Source organism: Calonectris borealis, chromosome 4, assembly GCF_964195595.1.
Source record: "Calonectris borealis chromosome 4, bCalBor7.hap1.2, whole genome shotgun sequence".
Classification (NCBI taxonomy): domain Eukaryota; kingdom Metazoa; phylum Chordata; class Aves; order Procellariiformes; family Procellariidae; genus Calonectris; species Calonectris borealis.
This window is the reverse complement of record NC_134315.1, coordinates 10202024-10223114: the sequence shown is the minus strand read 5'-3', so window position 1 is coordinate 10223114 and position 21091 is coordinate 10202024. Positions and strand designations below refer to the sequence as shown.

The window sequence follows — 21091 nt, the reverse complement described above, 5'->3', positions numbered from 1 at the left end:
GGGGAGAAGAATTTTTTTCATTCATATCACCTTTCTCTCTGGATACAACAAGGTGTTAGGGGAAGTCTAATCTTCACCTGCCTTCAGATTTTTTTCCAAATTCTAATTGATTCTGAAAAATCAATGAATGATTTGCTGAGGAATGTGGGGATTGAATAGAAATTGTCTATAAGCAGTGTTGGAGCACCCTCTGCAGCCTCATAATAATATTTAAATGAGCTTTGTACATTTCTGGTGATAGATTAGTGGTATGAATATCCAAAAATGAAAATTAAGTATCCAGGTGCTTTATACCGCTCTACAGGCCTATCAAAGTACAATGGTAGATCCTTAGGGAAAATAATTAGCATGTTGTAGACCTTTTGTGTCTATTATCCTACTGTACCCCTCCTGAAAAGAAAACTCTCAATAGTTGCTGTAGGTTCACTGCAGTTCAGGCTGAAAAGTAAAGAATAGCATGTCCAATGGGAATTGTGTGAGAATTCGTTCTGTATGGTAGGCAAATTATAATGCTATTTAATAAACTGGCGAGAAAAGCTTAAAAAGTATTCCCCTGTTGAACTGCCAGTTTACTGCCTTATGACCACAAGTTTCCAAGATTTGGTAACCTATGAATCATTTCAGAGCTCCATGTGCAGCAACAGACTAATCACTGATGTCGTGCTGGGACTTCGGTTCAGGTCAGGTTGGGAAAGCGTGTGGCTAAGTGTATTTCCAGTGCTGTGGGCTTTTTGGAAACATCTGGGTTTCTTCTAATCTGCTGTTGAACAGCCTGACCCTCCTTAAATTGGGAGCCACATTAGGTTGCAGAATAATGTGTTGTAAGGCATTCAAGGCTGCATAACTGAGCCATCCGTGAACAACTTGTGATTTGTTTTCATAGGTGAATGCTGTTCTTAACATACACAGTAATTTAAATTTTTTTCTGTAATGTCTTATTAAATAATGACACTGTGTATATACCAGGATCATGTCAAGCCGCCTTTGTGTTTCTTCATTATCTTACAATATTCTGAACGAATCATTTAAATGCTCATTAATGACAACTAATGAAGCACATGGGAATTTTCTCTGCTGTGTCTGTGTAGAATTGCTTGGCTTTAGGTGATGCTATTATATCATAGCTTTCTGTACATCGTAGATGGATTTGCAGCTGTGCAAAAAATCACAGAACTGTAGAAAGGATGAGGTTAGAAGGGACCTGTGGAGACTGTCCAGTCCATCCCGGTTTGTCAGGACCATGTCTAGTCAGGTTTTGAATGCGTCCAAGGATGGAGACTCCACAGCCTCCCTCGGCAACCTGTGCCAGTACTCAGTCACCCTTACAGTGAAAAAGTGATTCCTGATGTTCAGATGGAATTTCCTGTATTTCAGTTTGTATCCACTACCTCTTCTGCTCTCACTGGACATCGTTAAGACAGGTCTGTCTCAGTCTTCTTTCCACCCTCCCATCAAATATTTATACACATTGATAAGATCCACTCTGACCCTTCTCTTCTCTAGGCTGAACAGTCCCAGCTCTGTCTGTCCTAGTAGAGCAAATGTTCCAAAGCATGAATCTTTGTGGCCCCTTTGCTGGACTCTTTCCAGTATGTTCATGCCTGTCTTGTACTGGGAAGTCCAGAACTGAACCCAGCACTCCAGATGCCTCACCAGTGCTGACTAAAAGGAAGGATCACCTCCCTCGACCCACTGGCAACTCTCTACCTAATGCAGCTCAGGATGCTGTTGGCCCTCTTTCGTACAAGGGCTCATTGCTGGCATATTCTTCAAATTTGGCAAAAATGGTTTTCACCACTACTTTGAACAATCTATTGCTTTCCTTCATAATTAGTTCCCTTCCAATTCTCAACGCCAATCACTTTTTTCCTACAAATTTATCTAGTTTCTTCCTCTCTTAATCCCGAAGAGACATGGAAAAGAAATCTGATTCCTAACTTTTTCCATATCAGAATGGCAGTGTATTTGGGTTTTTGTTTTGTGTGCTTTTGGGTTTTTTTTCCACCTCCCTGCCCTAAATGAGCTGTCTTTTTTTTTTTTTTAAATTTATAGGCTGTGGTTTTTTGAAACTACCTATTCTTGTTTCTTTTTGGTTCCTTCTTTATTTTGAGATGTAGATCTTCTATAAAGCTTGATAGGCAGGACTTTAACTGAGACAGGAAGAGTGCGGTATGGACTAGAATGCACATCTGTGGTAGCTTACATGTGATCTTTTTTTTTTATTGGTGTTATGACATTGACTTAGACTCAGTTGATGATATGATGTAATTAGTTGATCCTTCTTTGCATTCCTCATTCATTAGAACCTGTTCTTCATGAGTACTTTCCACTTTGCGATTTTTGTAGAATATCATCCTATTGTTTTTTGGATCGTGTCTGTTAAGACAGTGAACCTGACGTGATGATGCAGTTGACCTGATCTTACAGTGCGCTGTGACCATTTCTCACCCTTTGCCTTGGTCCCACTGCTTCCCCAGCTTTGACTTGGGCTTTTGTTGGAGCCCTTGCTGAGCTGACTCAGACTAGAAGAAAACACTTTGGCGATGTGTGAGGAGACCTGAACTGACCTCTTTTCCACACTCTTTCCTGCCCCTTGGAAAGCTTTTTGTTGTTTTGTTGTTAGTGTTTTTTTTTCCTCCAGATTTGCCAACTGAATCAGTTTGACAATGAAAGGCCAGATGAGCTGTAGTCTCCGGTGAGAACTGAATAGTACCCAGCCAGGTATGCAGGAATGGCGGGGGGGAGATTCAGAGAAATGGGATTACTCTTTAGGCAACAGCAAGTCATTAAAGTTCATCGGTGAAATTGAGTTAGTTTATTGAAATGTAAATTCTTTTCCTGCTTTCCAAAGCATTTTTCATGCCTTAATGTAATTAATGTATAAGTGGACTATATCCACACTTCATTTTTTTAAAGCAAATAGTGTATATTTTAAAGTTGCACAAGAAGTTAAAGTCTTTATCTCAGGGCAACTTCATCTAGATTGTGTTCCTTTAGTTTGTTAATAAGAATGTCACGTGGGTCAGTGTGAAGAGTTTTAGGGAAGTAAAAAGGTGGTTCTTCTGTCTTCACTAGACCAGTCTTGTGATAGAAGAAGGGAGCTGAACTGAATTCTGTCCTTAATGGAAGAAAGTAATGTCAGTAGTTTATTAACTTATTGTCCTTTCCAAGCTTACAAATCTATGCTTTATGTGCGTCTGCCCCTGTATCTTTCTAAGCTTCTCTGAATCTTTCTTGCTTCCTCATCTCAGTAAAACAGGTTTTTTTGACTTGTGTTCTTTGTCCTTCTAGTGTTCTCTACTCTTCCAGGAGGTGGTCTTTGGCTCATTCCTTAAGTATTGTAAGGGAAATTTTATTTGGTACTGATATGAATAATATTTAGTTCTTAACATTTTATTTGATAGATATGTGTTTATTTCAGTACCAGAAATGCACCTTTTCCAGGACCTCTAACAAGTTTCTTGTTAGAGGTAACTTGTTAGTGCCCTTCCATTGTAATATTGGAGAAATGAATGTTTCCAAGCCTCTGGATTCATCAACTTCTTATAAAGCACAATTAAAACCTTTGCATTCTTCCATAGTGAATGAGATTGCCTTAGGTCAAAAGCAGAAGACAAACGAAGATCTGAGAGATACCCTAAATACACATGAAGTAAGCAAAGCTATTGAAAGAGGCAGTAAAATTAATATATTTTCTTTTTCATTTCAAAAATGTCAGAAAATAAAAAGGCCAATTGTTTTTCTTTTTTCAGATCCTTTACTGAGGAAGGACAGGTTTTGACAGATAACTTTTAATATTCAGTGGCTGATACTTGATTATCAGACCATACACTTTGCAAAACTGTTGATTCTGTTTCATTCTAAGTTGTCTTGCCAGGTTTATGTGTGGGTGCATGGTGTGGGTGTTTGTTTGGTGTTTTTTTTTATGATGATGAACGTGATGAGAAAATTCTTCTGGGAAAATAGCTTTTTTATTCAGAAGTTTTGACTCTGGATGCTTTGAATATAGCTGCATTTGCTGATTTAGTTTGTGGTCTGCTTTGGCTTCTGAAATATCTATTTGCAGCATCCTGAAGGGTTTTCTTTTCATAAGAAGTTGCATAGGCTTTAGGCTATTTTTAGAAAAGTTTCTAAAGAGAAAATTTTCCTTGAAGAGAAAGTTATGGCTGCTTTCTATAATAAAAGTAGCTGAAGTCCTGAGTAGCTGAGGTCCATTTATTCTTATGCATTATAGCAGTAGAGGTTTCCAGAAGGTACCCATAAGTTGATGAAGAAGGAATACAAGAATTCAGTCTTTTTGGTAGGTAGTTTCTTTAGAGATGTTTGCATGGGAGGAGAGCCTGGGGCAGGGTTGCTGCTGCCTCTGCCAGTCTTGCGTTTAATGTCTATGCGCTGCTGCCATAGAGCGCACCTTGAACGGTTTTATTTTCTAAAACTATAAAGGTTTAGAACAAAACTATATTTTCTGTCTTTTCCATTTGCAAACAATCTGAGAGTATTTGCAATTACGTAGGCTTTACAAGAGTGGCAAGGAGGGAGGAATATTGCCCCCTTTTCCTAAGGGAAGATGTATTGCAAAGCTATTCAAAGGCTAACTTTAGCCTAGTGAAGCTAGTCTGCTTCCCACATCAAGGAAGTGAAAGACACTTCTGTGGGAGACAGTCTGTAGCATCTGTAGTTAGTTTTAGTGTGACTTGCCACCTAGAAGAGCTCTTCTCTCCTCTTCTCTCTGCTGACTCCTAAGCAGGGCAAGTCACGTGCCTGCAAGTCTAGCTTCTGTGCATACTCCTCTTGGAATTATTTAAGTGAGCTGAGGAATCTGCTCTCAACATTTGAAGTAGTATTATTTTCTTCATAAGAGGTACTTTTGGGTTTTGTACATAAAATAATTATTTTATTTAAAATTTTAGGGACATTGAAGAAAGGAAATGAATCATAGCAATCAGTAAAGAGTTTGTATATGCTATATAGAATTCCTCCAGTTTCTGACCTTTCCTAAAGTCATGTTCTTCTGTAAGAAAAAATTCAAATAAGTTTGAAGGACACTAGAGGACATTCCCAATACTGATCATGTTATTTTAGTCTGTTTTTCTCTTCTAACTTCATCCTTTTATCTCATGAGAAGAGCATCAGCTACCCTGAATCTTTGTTTTAAAGGTATTATGGCTTCCAAGAATAAAAAGAAAAGATTTGTTAGAAAAGATTTATTAGAAGAGCTTTTTTAGTAAGATTCGCCACAACTTGGTTTATGTTTGAGTGCTTTCATACAACTTTTGTAAATGGAATTTTTGTTGGTGCCAGAATGCTGCTAATGGTAGCAACTGCCTCAAGGTGAAATCCAATTACTGTTTCAGAAAATTCACACTTTTTATGACTTATTTTTTGTTTGAGGACTGGAAAATATTGCATCTGTTTTAAGGTAACTTGTTGCTTTAGTTGGATGGTTGGAAGAAAATAACTTTCCGGGATCGGAATATTGTATTTTAAACATGACACAATATATTTTGGCATTTAATTTTGCAGGTATTAGTAGGTGTAATTTTTTCACATCTGCAGAAGAAGTTTGAGAAAAGATCATTATCTTTGTTTTCTGTCTCTATGCATTGTTTCTCACCTGAACTACAGAATGACATAATGGTTGAGGTTGGAAGGGACCTCTGGAGGTCATTTGGTCCAATCCCCCTGCTCAAGCAGAGTCATCTAGAGCCAGTTGCCCAGGACCATGTCCAGATGGCTTTTGAGTAGCTTCAAGGATGGGGACTCCACAACCTGTCTGGGCAACCTCTGCCAGTGCTCGGTCATGCTTACAGTAAAAAAAGTGCTTCCTGATGTTCAGAGGGAACCTCCTGTGTTTCAGTTTGTGCCTGTTGCCCAGTGACAGGACCAGAGGCACCACTGGAAAGAGCCTGGCTCCATCCTTTTTGCATTCTCCCTTCAGGTATTCATATACATAAGTCCAGGCTGAACAGTCCCATCTCTCTCAGCCTTCTCTCATAGGAGAGATGTTCCAATCCCTTCATTATCTTCATGGCCCTTTGCTGGACTCTCTCCATTTTGTCCATGTGTCTCTTGTACTGGGGAGCCCAGAACTGGATACAGTACTCCAGGGGTGACCTCACCAGTGTTGAGTAGAGAGGAGGTACAACCTCCCTTGACCTACTGGCAATGCTTTGTCTAATACAGGCCAGGCTACCATTTGCCTTCTTTGCCGCAAGGGCACATTGCTGGCTTATATTCAACTTGTCATCCACCAGGACCCCCAGGTCTTTTCCTGTGGACGGCAGCATGACCCCCTGGGGTGTATCAGCCACTCCTTGCAGTTTTGTGTCATTAGCCAACTTGCTGAGGGTATACTCTGCCCCATCCAGATCATTAATGAAGACGTTAAACAGGACTGGACCCAGTATTGATCCCTGGGGTATACCACTAGTTACTGGCCTCCAACTAGACTGCAGCACTTACCATTACTTGCTGGGCCCAGCTGCTCAGCCAGTTTTCAATCCACCTCACTGCTCATCCAGGCCATACACCAACAGCTTGTGTATGAGGATCTTATGGGAGACAGAGTCAAAGGCCTTACTGAAGTCCAGGTAGACAACATCCACTGCTCTCCCCTTTTCGATCAGGCCAGTCACTTCATTGTAGGAGTTCACTAAGTTGATCAAGCATGACTTCCCCTTGGTGACTACTCCTGGTGATTTTCTTGGTGTTCATATGCCTGGAAATGGTTTCCAGGGGCAGCTGCTCCATCATTAAATTAAAAAGGTTTGACAGATTCTTCTTAATACAAGGAACTAGCCAAATTAACTTCTTTGAGAAGAATAGTTAGGGTTGTCAGGCTCCATTCAGCATGTTCTCAACTGTCATCTCTCAGAGCTCTCAGCAGAGGAAAAGGGTTGTTGTAGTATGGCTTACATTACAGCATGAATGTTGAATTGATGTGTGTTAAAATGGTTACCAGGATTTTGGTGGGCTTTTCCTGGGGTTTCTAGTCCTCAATTTCCTTTATTTCCATTGCCTGTGCCAGTCTGGCTAAAGCTAGCAAGGGTCAACCAATGTATTGCACTTACCTTTTTGATCATTGTCTGTGTAGATGAATGTCACGTAAAAGGCACTTTTAGACGTGGCTAGCTCAAGACTCCTGCACAATTTAGGCCTTTTCCTAAAATCAAAGTGACCTGAAGTTGTCTTGATTTCAATATTTTACAGTACTTTGCATTCATGTATTTAACTCGTAAACCTTGAGGGTAAAGTAACCACCCTGGGGAATAATTCAGGTTATGCAAAGTGGCTGGACTAGCCCCTATTGTATCCCCACTGTCTCATTCTTCTGAACATAGCAATGTTTGAGTTTTAACTGATGTTTCTAGCAACTTTTTCTAAAGAGTTGGTGAACTAAGGCAAAAAGTCTTATGAGAACGGGACACAAAACTTGAGTTACAGCTTGAATTAACAATATGGTGAGGCAGAGCCCTCAATTTGTCATATGAAAAATGCAGAAGTTTGCCTCCTAGATCTGACAATAATCTATAACCTGATTATAGAGTACTAATCTCAAATTTGAATACCTATGGGTGCTGTAGAGGTAGCAAAGACTGCAGGGAATTAGATACAGATTTTTTCAGTATACAGGTAACTTGTATACTGCACTATTTACACATGCACAAAAGAATTGGGTAAGTTAAGGTTTGTAAATGTCTAAACTTATGATGAAACTGATTTCTGCTAATCTCCTGGAATTCTTCTTTCTCTCTGAAATGTTTAGCTGAGCAGCAGATGGAGATAAAGAGTACTCATAAAGATAAATAGTGTCTTTTTTCTAGTTTTCTTCCTGTCTGTTTAAATAAGCAGCATATATTTTTATAGCTGGTTAGGATCAAAGACCTGATACATGTGCAGTGTTGAAGGCCAGCTGTTGACAAGGTCTGTCTATGTAGAATGTATTTTTGTGTGTTACTTTCTCATCCTGCATGATATTTTTTATAGTGAAATTAAAGAAACCAAAACATCAACACTCCACTTCCCCAAATCCTTCAGTTGCAGTCTCTTCTCTCCCTCATTGTTTTCCTTTGGAGAAATAAATTTGAAGTTCGTTGATAGCGCCTGAGTCTTCCAACCAAGCTCTACAAAGCTTCATTATAGGCCTGACTGGGCCTCCAAACCCAAAAACTGCTGCCACTACAGATAGAGATGCAAGATCACAAATGACTAAAATCACACTTTATTTTCTGATGTTTGAAGGACCAAGTATGCCTGGAATTTCCAAGCACACAGACACTATGGAACTTGTAGCAAATGTGATGGTAGGCAACGGATGCACCAATCTTGCCACATAGTAGAAGTGACTTGATCACAGTGAGGTGCATCATGTAAAGTACATGTAATAAGCAAGCTGCTAATACTTGGTTCTGTCCACTGAATGCCAATTTATTTTTTTTTGCTGGAAAAACACTTCACCTTGTGTTGTTTAGACAGTTAGTATCTACTGTTGAAATATGCACTGTTTTGTGCAAATTCCTGAATGGGTTTTTGTTGCTGTTGGCACCTGGAGGTGGGCAATTGATCTGAAAACTAGCTGGAAATGCTACAAGACTGTATGGCATCAACAGCTTTTCTGTATAATATGTAACTATTAGAGTTGCCACATAAGTTTAAAGTAATGGGTTTAAGGGTTGAAAGGATTTGTAGCTTCTTTTTAAAGGTAAAGTGCATTCTTCAACATCAGTCTTTTATGCTCTTTTGTTTTCTCTAGCAAAAAGCTAAAGCTAGTGCTGTGCCAGGGTTTCAAACGCTACTGAATTTGTACGTGGGACTAGAAACCAGAAGCTCTTGAACACTGGTGTTGGGTCTTATAACAGATTTCACTCCTTGTAGGTGAGTCACACAAAATCACTAACTCATGTATAGGGATGATGATCAAGCACTTCTGGGAAGTCAGTTTGCTAAAAATCCAAACCAGATGAGTTGTTTGGACTTTTCTCCTTGGCATGTTCTAAAAGTCTCTGAGCAATGTAACACCAGAAGTAAGATCTGCCTTTCCAAAATAGTGAGTAGGGGGGAATCCTACCTCCGAGTAAAACTGATAGGAAAAACTTTCATAGAATAGGTTTCAGTAGGAAAAAAATGTCAGGTTTGCTGAGATATGTGGGCACAAATTTTTTTCTTGATGCTTTCTGACTTTCTTCTTTTTGTATTCTCTGTCCTTGCTTAATTAGTAATTAAAGCTTCTGTTGATGGTTGGTGTTGCACAAAAACCCCTTGATATTATTAAATTAGAACCACTGAAAACTTGCACAGCATTATCAAAGCTATTATTCTTCGAATCGATTGAATTTCAGCTTAGGCATTTGTTTGGGGGGGGGGGGGGTCAAACCCACATGCTATCTATTCAAAGGCATGTCTATTTTACTTCTGACAGCAAAGAAAATTACTGCAGTATACTCATTCATTGTTCCATTTTTCTCTGGATTTAAGGTCAGATTATCTTTCTGTGCTTCATGGAGCACATTCAGATGATGATCATTAGTTGCAATTTAGTAATGGGCTTTATTTTTGGCACACTATACAGGAGCTGTGTATGCCACAAACAGCTTGTGGGAATTTGTGTTTCAGAGCACCTAATGGAGCTCCTGTTTGAGCCTGTGCTTAGCAGAACTGCTTCATGTGTGATTGACCAAGTTCTAAAACAATTTCAGATGTTTTTAAGACTTACCAGATCTTTATTTGGGAAATGTCCAAGTTACTATTTTACTTAAAACGTGCATTTTCTTTCTTGATTTTAATCTGGAAAGTTGACTTTTGCTTTAGCATAGGCAAGTTGATAAGAAGATGATAGCTTTAGAAATTATACTGGCAAAAGAATGAGAAATGTGAAAATTCAAATTTATTTGTATTTATGAAGTTATTGTATGCTTTCAAAGGGGGGATTATCCCAGTCAAAATGTGGGGAGGTGAGAGGGAGGGGGGAAATAAAGCAGTCAATCAAATTCAAAGTATTATGGCTATCAGGGAAGTGGAAGCAAGTGGTTATGAGATATTTATTACTTTTTTCCAGTGTTCTGAACAATTTTCTTAAATCCTGAACGTGTGGATTTTTTTTTTTGCGTTTGGTAATCTGAGGAATATATGAAGAAAATAGAGCTTCATGAGGGATTTATTGTGGTAGTTTGGCTGCCAAGAAACATATGGTAAATATGTCTGGTTTTAAGATTATTCTGATTAGTTATGTCTCCTATTGTATTAATTTTTTTTGAAAATTGAATCTTTTTTTAATTAAAGGAAAATGCCAGAGATTTTTGATGCAATATATTCTTTACTGTTCTGGTTAGTAAATCCGTGATGAGACTACTGTGGTTAAATCATTGACTACATGTAAAAAGTTATAAGGGACCAGAGTGCAAAGTGATTTACAAAATAAGCCATGAGCTATTTTGGATCTCAAACTTCTATGAACAATTTCAAATATTACATTAAATATGGATTCTAACATAATTTCACTAAAGAATTTGTGATGTCTTATGTGACAACTGCTTCAGTGTATTGGTGTGTCTTTCTGTCTAGAAATAGGCAAACGGCTTTAGTTATCTACTTTTTATAGTTTGACTTTGTATAACTATATTTAGCTTTTCAGAAGGGATGACATTTTTTGTAAATGTTAAGTGTGATAATTCACTGACAAGAAATTTAAGTTTGAATCCTACTATTTGAAATAACACTGTTTAATACAGTGTCTGAAGATGTAGATAGGAATTCAGTATGAAAATTCTAACTTACCTTTTCTTGCCCATCTTACGCTCTTCTGGCATACTTCATAAAACCTGAATTGTATTGCAGTTGCCTTGCAGTGATACATCCAGTATGGAAGTGATGGAACAACAAATACTGTCTTCGATCAGGATAAGACCAAATCCTCATGTGGTGTAAGGGGATATTGATCTGTAACAGGATTTGCTTTTTTTCTTTAAATCTTAAATATGCCTTTTCGGCTGTTTATGGAGGAACAGAAACGGGGCAGTGTTTCAAAACTGGAAAGGGTAAGATTTAAAGTGATTATGAGAGAAATAGTTCTCTTGGGTATTTAAAAAAAAAAATAAAAAAAAAAATCATTCAAACATAAACCTGATAGCTGTCACGCATGGTTTGTGGCTGAAAGATGTGTTTTTGTAAATTCTGTTTTAGATGAAGCTTTTAAAATGGACTAAATAAGAAAATTGGCATTATAACTAATACAGTTAGTTTTGTGTAAATAATGTTAATATTATTTTGCTCTTTTTTAGTGTTGCTCATGCATAGTTTCTTGTATTTATAGTGTAGCAATGATTTACTACTGTGAGGAGTTAGAGCTTTTGTCTCGCTGGCTGTGGCAGAATATATTTGGTAACTATTTAAAGTCTGTTCATATTTGCAAAGAAAGCTTCAGCGTGGAGTTTGTGTCTCATTTGACGCTAGAGAATTGTATCCTGAAAGTAAGCCAGGAAACTAAACTTCATTTAGCTCTGTGAGCCGCAGAAGCGCCGCTCACATGGTGAGGTGCGCTGGCGCTGCACAACCCTCTCTTGGAGGGTTGTCCGTGCTCGGGGTTAATCAGTTCACAAAACTGAATCAGCGAATGCTTCTTCAAAGGAATGCTATTTGCAAAAGAAATAACTGTAGAGAACCTGCATTCTTTATGGACAGCACTAGTCCTAACTATCTGCTGTTATCAGTAAAACACTGCAAACGAGCACATAATGCGACTGAAGGATTAAATCCAAGCCTTGCAGGAAGATACAGTCATTCATTTGCAATAACTATTACCTACCATTTTCGTGTTGTGAAGAGAATTTTTTACTTTTTTCAGCAGTATCTTAAAGACTTTAAATAATTTTTTAGTTCTGAAATAAGTTTTGACACTATGTTAATGTTTTCTTGCAAAGGTTTTGAACCTTCCAAATTTTTCTGCTACTGTGTGTTCTGTGCTTTCAGCGTTTGACAAATTTGACAGACTTGCTCTGCAAGAGAAATCTTGGAATCAGCAGAACAGAAATAGACCCGTTACGTGCCTGTTGGAAGTTAACGTATGTAACGAGATTGCACCATGGAGCAAGGAATAGCATGAGATTGATATGTTTTTTTCTTTACAGATAGACTAGGTAACTAATAAATACTTTATTTCTATTTTTTATCCTTAAAATGTCATCACTGAATTAACTTTGGTAAACTTTTTTCTTGTTCATTAAAGCATGGGGATAATGAACCAGCTGAGACTATATGAAATTGCTGTGTGATTTCTGAAGTACACAAAAGCATAAAACAAAATAATTGTAGTGCTACCTGCAGCTTAATGGAATCTATTATTTGAAGTTTTTATGCGTGTTAATTCATTCAGCTCTGTACTTCAAATGTCAGGGTAATAGGCACCTCAGTGTGGCTTTCATTTGATTGTTTTTGGTCAGCTGTATTAGAATTTAACTACTTAAAAATGTGTGATATGTTTCAAATGTATGAAGGGAAGGGCATGACATCTCACTGAAATTATATTATCTTTACTTAAAGATGGTGTAGAACTGTCAGGGATAAACTGATTTTTGAAACCAGTGCGAGTTGGCTTATTAAGGCTGAGAGCATCAAGGAAACCATGTTATCCTTAGGCAAGCTGTAGTTTTGAGATGTTAATACTGAATCGAATAGTCTAGGAGATAGTAAACCTTCTGTATTAGTTAAAGAAAAAAATACCATCGTAATTCTGCTGCCCAAAGGGAAATGAATGAGTCCAAGTAAGTTTTGTAAAACCTAAACCTATGAATACTCCAAGAGGCCATGGTTAAACTTGTTTTTAAATCTGTTTTTGTTAAAAATATGCACCATATAGTGCATTAACAGCTTGTCTTGTATCAGTTGTTCATCTGCGTTTTTGCACTGCTGTAAAGGGAATGGGGTGGGAGCTTCTAGGGGGAAGGAAAGTTATAGTTCTTGAATAATGTGTAACAGAAGCCAGTGGAGAAAGAGCCTGCATGTAGGTACCAGCAGACAGTGTCCTGCTTGCAGGTGTTTGAGGAGAATGCTACGTTACCCCTTACAGAGGTTTTTAATACTCTTCTTCCTGGAAGAAAAAAGTGCTGAAGCTTCTACTCTCTCAAATCTTGTATTTTTACATCCTTTATAGTTTTACCAATTATTAGGTAGTTTTTAATGAGATGTTAGTGCTCACTCTTTTCTTTTATGCCATTTAGTATGCCTAAGGGATTGCCTATCCAGTCACATTCAGGAGAGTTGATACAGTTAACTAAAGATGAGAAATTAATGCCTGTAAGTTAAGGTGCATTATGCCCATTTGCAGAGGAGAAGATGGCCTTCGTTTGATTTTTCAGGTTGATCTTCCTGGAGGGAATGTCCTTACAAGAGTATAATGTGCTTTAATGTATGTGTGCTGATGTAATTCCTTTGGCTAACTCATCTTCTTTCTCTTGACTCTCCCTGTTTAGGTGAGCCATTAGACATGTCCTCTGAAGGCCAAACTCAAGAAAATAACTGCTTGGTTATCAGATATTTCTTGTATTTCAGTTGTGCTATTTTTGAGACCTTTTCATTTACTTACGGGTTTCTACACTATTCTGCTCACTTCCAGCTTTCTTCAATGTGAAGGGAGTGTGGGGCAAAAATGTAATACTTCTTTATGTTCGTCATTTATACTATAATATCTGATCTTTTTTTTCTTCTCACGTTTGTACAAGTTGGTCTTCATGGCAAGAAGCGATGTGATGGAAAAACTGTTCCCCAAACCAGGAATCTGCAGCGAAGGCTACTGTTTGATACGGGAGGCTCTTTATGGGTGTGACCATGTGGTTCCAAGTGCTAGCTGCGTTCTTCTCCCTGTGCAACTTCTCCCTGGACCCATTTCCCTTGGTTACAACTGGGATATGGGTTCCTCTGCGGGGTTCCTTCTTCTGAAGGCTGTGCTTTCCAGGGGGGGACCCTGCCTTTGGGAAACTCTGTGCATGTGCTGACAGGAATGCTTGAAATGTGATTTTGGTCTGCTCTGTTGCTGGAGGAGGAGGACGTATCATGTCTCACCAGCTAGTTGAAACTTCCTTTTGCTGGTGTACTCTGACTGTAGCATATATTTTGTCTCTGTAACTCTCACCAGAGGTCCATTCTGGAGCAAGAGAGCTTGGACGGGATGCGTTCTGTGGAAGAATTTGCTGACGTGCTTAGCTAAATATTGTAAGTCTTTTGAATTTAACTGTTGACAACATGTTAATCATTGCCAAGAAAAAAAAACAAAATGAAAGGAAAGAGAATTTCACTCAGAGCTGCGGAGGTGATTGCTGAAGCTTCCTCAGTGAGTGAGTGTTGTGGTTTAACCCCAGCTGGCAGCTAAACACCACACGGCTGCTTGCTCACTCCCACCCCACATCCCCCAGACCCTCACTGCAGTGGGATGGGGGAGAGAATCAGGGGAAAAAAAAGTAAAATTTGTGGATTGAGATAAAGACAGTTTAATAGAACAGAAAAGGAAGAGAAAAATAATAGTAATAATGATAGAATATAAAAAATAAGTGATGCACAATACAATTGCTTACCACCCGCTGACCGATGCCCAGCCAATCCCTGAGCAGTGGTCACTGCTCCCCAGCCAACTCCCCCCAGCTTATATACTGAGCATGACATCACATGGTATGGAATACCCCGTTGGCCAATTGGGTCAGCTGTCCTGGCTGTGCTCCCTCCCAGCTTCTTGTGCACCTGGCAGAGCATGGGAAGCTGAAAAGTCCTTCACTACTGTAAACACTACTTACAGACAGCTAAAACATCAGTGTGTTATCAACATTCTTCTCATACTAAATCCAAAACACAGCACTGCACCAGCTACTAGGAAGAAAATTAACTCTATCCCAGCTGAAACCAGGACAGCGAGTGACAGCACCACGAAAAGGATTGTAGATATGCTGACTTCAATCCCTGTGTCCTGCTCAGCAGATTTCTTGTGTTAAGTAGGATTAGAAATGGCAGAATATCTGTGCCCATAAACTATGTAATCTGAAAACACTTTGCTCTTTTTGCATTGTCGTCTTAAATTTTTAACAGAAAAAGGAAGCTTGTAAAAAGTAGCACATGCAAACTACAGACCTATGGCAAAAAAAAAGAAACTGATAAAGGAGAGTTTGTCATGAACCTCAAGCACCACGTTGCACACTTGTAGCTACAGCCAGGAAGAGAGATGGTGAGTAGGGTCACAGCCACACTCCTCATGCTGCTATGTTGCTGTCTGCTGGAGAGTATGTTTAGCAAAGTTATACCAAAACAGTGTTGATCTGCACAGTTTGAGAAGTTGAGAGCTGCTGAACTTTGTGGTCTCTTCCGTCCACGGATACAAGTTTGAAACAGCAACTTTAGAGAATGTGTTCCCGTCAACCCCTGGTACCAATAGTAGAGAGCAGAAAAAGAAGTGTTGTGTGGTGTGCCCTCCTATTTCTGTGTTACTATGTCTTAGTCTTAGGTTATATTGTGGCACATTCAGTGTTATGTTATGTTGTTTTAAAAAATGTGATGGCTTTCCAAGGAGTTGGTTGTAATTATTTATTAACATGTTAGATTCAAAAACATGTTTTTCATACTTCGTCAAAAGGCAAAATAGAACACTTATTTAATATTTCAAGACAAAGCAGGATTGAGACAGTTATTGAATGGTATGCTGCAATCAGAGGTTTTATGTTCTTTGTTTTCTCATGGCCATGTTATAACTGTGAATAATTATGGGATTAGTAAGGAAGGCAAACGGAAATAGTTATGTGGGGAAGTCATAGAATCATAGAATAGAATCATAGAATCATACAGGTTGGAAAAGACCTCTAAGATCATCGTGTCCAACCGTCAACCCAACACCACCATGCCCACTACACCATGTCCCTAAGGGCCTCATCTACACGTCTTTTAAATACCTCCAGGGATGGTGACTCCACCACTTCCCTGGGCAGCCTGTTCCAAGGCCTGACCACTCTTTCAGTAAAAAAATTTTTCCTAATGTTCAATCTAAACCTCCCTTGGCACAACTTGAGGCCATTTCCTCTTGTCCTATCGCTAGTTACTTGGGAGAAGAGACCAACACCCACCTCGCTACACCCTCCTTTCAGGTAGTTGTAGAGTGCGATGAGGTCTCCCCTCAGCCTCCTCTTCTCCAGGCTAAACAACCCCAGTTCCCTCAGCCGCTCCTCATAAGACTTGTGCTCCAGGCCCTTCACCAGCTTCGTTGCCCTCCTCTGGACGCGCTCCAGCACCTCCATGTCCTTCTTGTAGTGAGGGGCCCAAAACTGAACACAGTATTCGAGGTGCGGCCTCACCAGTGCCGAGTACAGGGGCACGATCACCTCCCTATTCCTGCTGGCCACACTATTTCTGATACAGGCCAGGATGCCGTTGGCCTTCTTGGCCACCTGAGCACACTGCCGGCTCATGTTCAGCCGGCTGTCAACCAGTACCCCCAGGTCCTTTTCCTCTGGGCAGCTTTCCAGCCACTCTTCCCCAAGCCTGTAGCGTTGCCTGGGGTTGTTGTGGCCGAAGTGCAGGACCCGGCACTTGGCCTTGTTGAATCTCATACAGTTGGCCTCGGCCCATCGATCCAGCCTGTCCAGGTCCCTCTGCAGAGCCTTCCTACCCTCCAGCAGATCAACACTCCCGCCCAACTTGGTGTCGTCTGCAAACTTACTGAGGGAGCACTCGATCCCCTCGTCCAGATCATTGATGAAGATATTGAACAGGACCGGCCCCAAAACTGAGCCCTGGGGAACACCGCTCGTGACCGGCCGCCAACTGGATTTAACTCCGTTCACCACAACTCTCTGGGCTCGGCCGTCCAGCCAGTTTTTTACCCAGCGAAGAGTGTACCTGTCTAGGCCGTGAGCCGCCAGCTTCTCTAGGAGAATGCTGTGGGAGACAGTGTCAAAGGCCTTACTGAAGTCCAAGTAGACCACATCCACTGCCTTTCCCTCATCCACTAGGCGGGTCACCTGGTCATAGAAGGAGATCAGGTTGGTCAAGCAGGACCTGCCTTCCATGAACCCGTGCTGGCTGGGCCTGATCCCCTGGTTGTCCCGCACATGGCTCGTGAGCACCCTCAAAACCAACCGCTCCATGATCTTCCCCGGCACCGAGGTCAGGCTGACCGGCCTGTAGTTCCCCGGATCCTCCTTCCGGCCCTTCTTGTAGATGGGAGTCACATTGGCGAGCCTCCAGTCGTCCGGGACTTCCCCAGTTAACCAGGACTGCTGGTAAATGATGGAGAGCGGCTCGGCAAGCTCCTCCGCCAGCTCCCTCAGAACCCTCGGGTGGATCCCATCCGGCCCCATAGACTTGTGAACATCCAGGTGGCATAGCAGGTCATGAACTTCATCCTCTTGAATTATGGGGGGTTTATCCTGCTCGTCGTCCCTGTCTTCCAGCTCAGGGGGCTGAGTACCCTGAGGATAACCACTCTGACTACTAAAGACTGAGGCAAAGAAGGCGTTGAGTACCTCAGCCTTTTCCTCGTCCTTGGTGGCAACGTTCCCCCCCGCATCCAATAGAGGATGGAGATTCTCCTTGGCTCTCCTTTTGTCATTAACATACTTATAAAAGCATTTTTTGTTGTCTCTCACGACAGTGGCCAGGTGGAGTTCTAGCTGGGCTTTTGCCTTTCTAATTTCCTCTCTGCACGACCTAACGCGATCCCTGTACTCTTCCTGAGTTGCCTGACCCTTCCTCCACAAGTGATAAACTCTCCTTTTTTCCCTGAGTCCCAGCCAGAGCTCCCCGTTCAGCCAGGCCGGTCGCCTTCCCCGCCCGTTCTTCTTGCGGCACATGGGGACAGCCCGCTCCTGCGCCTTTAAGACTTCCTTCTTGAAGAACGTCCAGCCTTCCTGGACCCCTTTGCCCTTCAGGACCGTCTCCCAAGCGATCCTCTCGACCAGTGTCCTGAGCAGGCCAAAGTCCGCCCGCCGGAAGTCCATGGTAGCGGTTTTGCTGGCCCCCCTCTTTACTTCACCAAGTATCGAGAATTCTACCATTTCATGGTCGCTAAGCCCAAGCCGACCTCCGACCACCACATCTCCCACCAGCCCTTCTCTGTTCGTGAACAGCAGGTCAAGCGAGGCATCTCCCCTGGTGGGCTCGCTTACCAGCTGCGTCAGGAAGTTATCCTCCACACACTCCAGGAACCTCCTCGACTGTTTCCTCTCTGCCGTGTGATATTTCCAGCAGACATCCGGAAAGTTGAAGTCCCCCACGAGAACAAGGGCTAGCGACTGGGAGACTTCTGCCAGCCTCTGGTAGAATATTTCGTCTGCCTCCTCTTCCTGGCCAGGTGGTCTATAACAGACCCCCAGCAGGATATCTGCCTTGTTGGCCTTCCCCCTCATCCTTACCCACAAGCACTCGACCTCGTCATCACTATCATTGAGCTCTAGACAGTCGAAGCATTCCCTAACATACAGGGCTACTCCACCGCCTCTCCTTCCTCGCCTGTTCCTTCTGAAAAGCTTATAGCCGTCCATTGCAGCACTCCAATCGTGCGACTCATCCCACCACGTTTCCGTGATGGCGACTAAGTCATAGCTACCCCGCTGCACAATGGCTTCCAGCTCCTCCTGTTTGCCGCCCATGCTGCGTGCATTGGTATAGATGCACTTGAGCTGGGCTGCCGATTTCTCCCCCGACAATGGCGTGCGGTCCCTAGGCTCTTCTCTAGAGAGCCTGGTTTTATCCCCGTCCCCCTTCGAATCTAGTTTAAAGCCCTCTCGATGAGCCCGGCCAACTCACACGCGAGAATCCTTTTCCCCCTGCGAGACAGCTGAACTCCGTCCGTCGCCAGCAGGCCCGGTGCCATGTAAACCTCCCCGTGGTCAAAGAAGCCAAAATTCTGTTGATGGCACCAGCCCCTGAGCCACGTGTTGATCCGATGAGTTTTCCTGTTCCTTTCGGTGTTCCGCCCCGCCACTAAAGGGATCGAGGAAAAAACTACCTGTGCTCCCGATCCTCCTACCAGTCGCCCCAGCGCCCTGAAGTCCCTTTTGATCCCTTCGGGACTTCTCCCTGCAACCTCCTCACTGCCAGCCTGTATAACCAGTAGCGGGTAGTAATCGGAGGCCTGCACGAGACTAGGGAGTTTCCTAGTAATGTCCTTCACCCGGGCCCCAGGGAGGCAGCAGACTTCCCTGTGGGATGGGTCCGGCCGACAAATTGGGCCCTCGGTCCCCCTCAGAAGGGAATCACCAATGACAATTACCCTCCTTTTTTTCTTAGCGGAGGCAGTCGTAATTTGTGGGGCTGGCTGCCTCTCCTCGGGCAACCCCCTGGATGGGCCTTCATCTTCGTCCTCGTTCGTCTGGCCCTCAAGTTCCAGAGCCCCATATCTGTTGTGTAGGGGCAGCTGGGAAGGTTGAGGCGAGGAAGGCCGGCCGGGGGTTCGCCTGGCGCCCCGAGCAGGGACCTGTGTCCATTCCCCTCCGTCGCCTGGGTCTCCTCCTTCTGCCTGGTGGCAAGAGGGCAGGGGTTCCTCCGCTTCTTGCGGAGCCTCCGTGTGCTGCCCTCGCCTCAGGGATGGCAGGGTGCGGCTCCACCAATCTATCTCTCTCTCGCACTCCCTGATGCTCCTTAGCCTCTCCACTTCCTCCTTCAGCTCTGCCACCAGGCTGAGCAGATCATCCACCTGGTCGCAACGCACGCAGGCGTCGTCTCTGCTGCCCTCCTGTACCAGGGACAGCCTCAGGCACTCCCTGCAGCCGGAGGCCTGGACAGATGTGTGTTTGCGTAGGGGCTCCGTCTGGGTCGCCACGTTTCTCCTGGCGATGGCTTTTGGCCGAGTGGATACCATGGCCAGGTCCTCTTCTGGGAGGGCAACGACCACGAGCTGAGCTGGCCTCTGGAGCCTGGAGGGGGGCTGCGCCCTGCTCGCACGCCCTGCCGGCGCGAACTGCCGCGCAAACTGCCGCGCCACGCCCTTCTGACGCGCCACGCCCTGTTTGCCCGCCCTGTTCGCCGCGCTCCGGGTCGCTCGCGCTCCCTGGGGGCTGCTCTTGTACCTGAGGGGGTTCGGCCGCCGTCCCTCCTGGCCCCGCCCACGCTGAGTCAGAGCTGCCGCCCGTCAGGAGCTCGCTCCGCCGGCTCGGGGGAGGGGGGCTGGGGCACCCTCTCGCTCCCCTGCGCTGTTGCCTTCGCGGTTTTCGCCGCGGTTTCGCCGCTTCAGGAAGGGTCCCCCGGCGCGATCCTCCGCTCCGGAGCCCTTCGCCTCGGTGGCTTCGAATGAAACGAAATGGCGGGTGCCCTGGGTTTTAAACTGTCATTATCTTTTTTGAGAAAGGGAAGTAAAGAACTGAACCTGAAGAAGGTTAGTTGTATGGGGTATGTAAATTTTAACTGTGGTTGCAGATATTTCTTGAGGTTAATGTAGTAGCATTTTCATTTTAACATATACTGAATTTTTTTACTTACTTTACCAAGGTTGTACTGACTTGTTTTGAGTCGTCAGTTTTCACCATAGTTTATTCTAGTTTTAGGAGCATTAATAATTTAGACTGAATTTAGTGCTGATGCTATAAACTAGTCACTTATTCTAGAAAGTAATCCATCCAGGAACTAAGATAATAAAACCAGTAGGTAATGTTCATAGGAGTTGATTGCATTGTCCTCTTTCTTTTACCTAAGAATAAGTTAAATTAGTAGTACAGTGTAGTTCTGGAGTAGGTTTTCTGACACGGTGTAAGTTTTAAAAAAGTGTGATAATGGTAAATTCTGTAATTTGCAATTTCGAATCCATAATGTGCTAGCTGTACGTAGTTTATTTAAATCTATATATGGCTTTCTCGGTTTGATCTGAAGTACCAAATTCTACATACTGATGGACTATAGAGTGAGGTCTGTCCCTTGTAAAGCTTGTCTCCCCTTCTTCAGTGAATATTAATACAGGTCTGTTAGCAATCTGTCATATTTCTTCTTGTATACCAAGGAACTTGAGTTCAGTGCTTTGTATGACACTAGTCATTTTAGGCAATGAGAAGTGACATTAATTTTGCTGGATTGCTATACTGAAATGAGTATTGCTCATTTCACTGAATGTAGTCTAGAGCTAGGTCACTTCATC

General features: G+C 42.7%; 1 protein-coding gene and 1 long non-coding RNA gene across 8 annotated transcripts in view; both read left to right on the top strand.

Moving 5' to 3' along the window:
• The window catches only part of ZFYVE28 (zinc finger FYVE-type containing 28), a 170962-nt gene that overhangs the window by 14532 nt on the left and 135339 nt on the right, over nt 1–21091 (top strand). The window lies entirely within an intron of this gene.
• Nucleotides 9961–15513, top strand: LOC142081686 (uncharacterized). Its single transcript, XR_012673439.1, has 2 exons — nt 9961–11033; nt 11965–15513. It is a non-coding gene; the product is annotated as an uncharacterized LOC142081686 (long non-coding RNA).